At 33.8% G+C, this 4,700-nt stretch overlaps 1 long non-coding RNA gene across 1 annotated transcript; it reads right to left on the bottom strand.

Moving 5' to 3' along the window:
- Positions 1-788: 788 nt before the first annotated feature.
- Positions 789-2,144, bottom strand: LOC148946645 (uncharacterized). The gene is made up of 2 exons (XR_016142461.1): positions 1,993-2,144; positions 789-915 (listed from the first exon to the last, which is right to left on the bottom strand). It is a non-coding gene; the product is annotated as an uncharacterized LOC148946645 (long non-coding RNA).
- Between the last annotated feature and the right edge of the window lie 2,556 nt (positions 2,145-4,700).

Here is a 4,700-nt window from a genome sequence, read left to right as displayed (position 1 = left end):
GTGTCATTTAAAATATTTAACTTCTACAGTTAAATAGAATCGACGGCTTTTTCGGCAGAGATTTGGTGTTCAGGATTTTTTAGATACAGTTCAACTGCGTTTAAGTTCTCGAACTAAGAACTAAGAATTGAAAGTTATGTGACCGTCGTGTCTCTCTCAAGCAAGAAGGTTTGGAAGTTTTCTATAGGTGGACAAAAACGGCATTCCTCAAACTAAAAATTGCCATGTTTGTTCAACCCAGGCACATTTCGCACCAACTTTCCAACTAAGACTTATCTCTAAATCAACGCTCATTTTGAGCCTGTTCTTCGCTGAATGGTTTACGCTATTGATTGTATCAGTATGTTGAAACATTTTTAGTATAAGTTTCGCTGAATTACTCTAGAGATTTAAGCTCTCTTTATTATTCTTATATTTGACCACTTGGCCGAGTGAATTTTCTTCGTGGAATGTCCATGTTTTACAGATTTAAGATAATTTGCAAAAAAAATCCCTTAACTTGTCTGTGAACTAGTTCGCTTATCGTTTAAATGATCTCTTAAAGCCCAAAAAGAACACGCTACTTTTGTCCAGCCTTTATGGCTTAGTAGGCGTAGAGTTTTCAATATTACAAATGGCTGGATTTTTTCAATGCAGAAACGCTTTACGTAAACTTTCGAACTAAGAGTTTTTTTTTGCTTAACGAATAATGTAGATTTTTTTTTATTATAATTCAAAAATAGACTGTAACATTAAAAATATTCAAAATCCTTTTCTAATGCATACTTGAAATTCTTCTTCCTTTCTTTCTTTTATCCAGCTATATTTGGTTCTCCTTTCCTCGTTTCCTCTTCTTTTTCGTTTTCTTGATGATGGGTTGGTGATACTTCTTGTAATGGATAGAATCAAACCGGTTATTATTTTCTTTTCCTACTCCTGAAAATAAAATAAAAATCAATCCTGTTTCTTTCTTCTTCTTTTTTTTTATCTAAGACTCCCTGCTTATTTGTAATCTAATTCATCCATATTTTACTATTATTTCCTTCACTTTACTACCTATCTATCTCACCTCTTACTCGACATTCCATATCTTTCCACTTTTCTAATTTTTCACATACATAATTATTTTTTTCTAAATGTAGATTTTCTTTATGACGCTGATTTTGACTAAAGTTGATTTTAAGCGTTTTTTTTGCGCTAACTTATTAAAGATTAAGCTAATATTTCAAAAATTTTGAATATTTTCAACACAAAGTTTATAGAATTATTTACTAATTCTTACTTATTTCATGTTCTGCTTGATGGCTTGGCAAACGACATTTTCTTCGTTGTGTAACGGCCTCTACGACTAAATCCATGATTTTCCCTTAAATCCAAAGGCCTGGATAAACAGGATGCGATTCAAGATTCCTGCATCACAAAGCCGTAGTCATTACTCAATTAGCCTACTTCTAAAGGCAACCATATTGAAGTTGCTCCTTGTCAAAACAGATCGGGGACGGCCAAATTGCTATCTAGCCATCCATACTCATCCTTTAATCACCAAAGGTAATAGATAAGCTTCTAATTTATAATCGAAATAATAAGACATGTATAATCTGATGAAAATAATAAGATAAATATAAACTGATACGGAACGAAACAGCTTACCGCCCTGACCTTCTCCTATCCACCAAAGATGCACCAAAAATGCTATGCAAGGAAAATTTATATTTTGTTTGAATTTTAAACAATTTTTTGCCTTCTGAGAATGCTTGGTCTCCCTGGGAGGGGGGTTGTTGTTTGGGCTGAGATCACCCACCCTTCCTTATTTACAGAGACGGATTTAGCTGGATTGTTCAAGTAGGGGGAAATTTTTCTGTGTCAATACGCTTCTGTATTATCATTGAATGAAATTATGTTCAGTAGTATTTGTGCTAAAGATAGGGCTGGTACAGTTATGGCTAGTCTGATTGAAATCACGATTGAAATCCAATTTCACACTGAATGAATGCTTCAAGGTTTTTATTTTACCTCGGAGCTGACATTTCATCTCCTGAGGGATGTGTTTCTGAAGGCAGAAACACATACTTCATCACAGTTGAGCGTAGATGTGTATTGTGAAAACGTCTGCTTGTCGGTCACATCGTTTGCTTTTGAGACTTTTGAAGAAAGCTTTACGTCTGTCCAGCCCTAGAAAAGAAAACAATTAAACTCATTCAGTTGATTATATAAATTTAATTGACTTACCATAAAATATTTACTCGGTTTCAAAATGTCACCGTTTCTCAATTTGAAAGTATTGCCATTTCTGCTACTGGTTCTTCTCTCCAAGAGTCACAGACTATTTTTAAGAAAGTTAAAAGGCAAACCTTATGCACTTAATTAATGCCATGTGAGCGGCCTTTTAGAGATAATTGTTGGTTGAGGTTGTGTTGCTTATTTATGTTTTAACCTTAGATATGACCCGATCTCCTGATCTGAAAAGGGAATTAAGAAATTAGTCTCCGACGATAACGAGGTTTGACCTTTTTTTACTTTTTTGGCTTCTTTTTCATCTCGTTTTTGTGGTTGTGCTTTACCATATATCGCGGCTGCTGCGTGAACACCTCGTCAATTTTTTTCGTCAGTTCGTGTAAGTAGAAAGCTATCTTATACTCCGATCCCTCACCCCTGCTGCCATCTACAATTTAGTCTAACTCTCTACCTACACCAAATATGGACATGAAATCGCCAGGGAGATTGATTGCATAATCGAAGTGGGTCAATGACCTAAATTTGTACAGCAGTCCACAACCAAGTTTTCTATCATTGATAAAAAAAAAATCATTCTTCTAAATATTTTTATTCATTTATCAAATCGATGTTTATAACGCTTTTAAAATATAAAACATCACTGTCATCATCATCCTCCTCCTCGTCAATGATAATTTCATCAATTTGAGGATGAGGTAATCTATTTATTTGATTGTTGTCATCTACAATCAATACATCATTATCATCATCAACCTCCTCCTCCACAATGATAATTTCCTCAATTTGAGGATGAGGTAATCTATTTATTTGATTATTGTCATCTTCATCTACAATCACTACATCATTATCGTCATCAACCTCCTCCTCCTCAATGATAATTTCCTCAAGTTGAAGATGAGGTAATCTATTTATTTGATTGTTGTCATCTTCATCTACAATCATTATATTCACCAGAGGGGGAAGAATATCCAGCAAACGATCGTCATCTTCAATATACCTTCTTCCAGAAGACCCCCTTCTCACTAGATCATCTGATGTGTATGATAATCCTTCAGACGTATAGTGAACTTCCATTACTTCATCAATGCTTATGGTACAAAAAAGAATTTCCTCATCATGAGTGAGGTCCCACTCGCTCCATACATCCTAAGAGATTGAGCAAACTGTGATCAAAAACTAGAGTTTACGGTCAAAAACCTGTATTAGTTCAGATTTTACGGGAATAGTTTATTTTCGAACCAAAGAAATTTATTTACCATAATTTTATTACAAAAAAAACTAGAGTTCTGGTGCAGTAGTGAGTTGTAGTAGTAGTAGTACTAGTACTAGTTGAGCCAAAAATAACAACACTATTAAGATTTTGAATGAATTTATCTCTCTTTGGGCAACTAAATACAGTAATAGGATATGATGGCGTCAACAAAGTGAAAATCCGCATAAGAACTCCAAACAGTTTTGTGTAAATGATTTTAAACAATTTTTATTTTGATCTCTTTCCACATAGCAAATATTTTTCGTAGTTAAGGGGGGAGGGGTACTGTCAGATATGGCTCACTGAGATTCATAATATAATGTCCTCATGAAAATAAGGCCCCACTTGACGGATGTATATTTAATTTGGAATGGGGAGGACCTGATCATTTGGATATATATTTGTGATGGCGAGTGGAATGTTTACCCTATTAGAAGTTGATAGTGGAGTTGATGGTAATAATACAAGAGCACCAAACATTGCGGTTGAAATCACGAAAGGATCACGGCTTTGTCTGGAAAGGGATGTAGTATATGCAAGATATATGATATCCTTGAGCAAATTTAAAATCGAGGATCAATTATTTTTCGCTGAAAAAGTTGATATAGCACATGTGAATAGACTTCAATGTGCTTTAAGTGCATTAGTGAAACTTATCGAAGACAATAAACTCTATCGCTAATTGTACATGCTTAGTATTATTGTTGTTGTTGTAATTATTCAATAAAACTGTTTTGAAATCGAAAATGTTCTCTTTCTTTTCGGGTCAGGTTAGGTTAGGGCTAACGAATCAGGGTTAGTCAAGAGTCAGCAGTCATAAGATTATTTGGGTGAAACATTTTTATTTTCAAAAATACTATAATATTAATAACATGGTTTCCGCACAATTTTTACATAATATTCTCTATTATCTCTATTATATCTCATTATTTCCTTTAAAAGTTCTTGTAGCGTACGTATATCCGTATTTACACTATATACTTGCTCAATATTATCCTTTATATACGTGTAAAATTCCATGTAGCGAAGGGGGAAAGACAAATTCCTCTCTGTGTATAAAGGTTCACCAAATTCTAACCAAAATGCAGGACTGTTTTCTTCCTGAAATATAGATTAAACCATTATTTCCATTAACTTTATTAATGTTTTCTATACAATTTAAAAAAGCAATCCGCAAATGATTTAGACATTTGAATTTATGCATAGTTTCAACATCCAAGATTGTAATTTAGGC

The sequence above is a fragment of the Artemia sp. Qi Xiang Cuo genome, chromosome 11 (genome assembly GCF_049724085.1).
Source record: "Artemia sp. Qi Xiang Cuo chromosome 11, ASM4972408v1, whole genome shotgun sequence".
NCBI lineage: Eukaryota > Metazoa > Arthropoda > Branchiopoda > Anostraca > Artemiidae > Artemia > Artemia sp. Qi Xiang Cuo.
The sequence above is the reverse complement of the archived record's forward strand: the minus strand, read 5'-3'. Positions and strand labels throughout refer to the sequence as shown.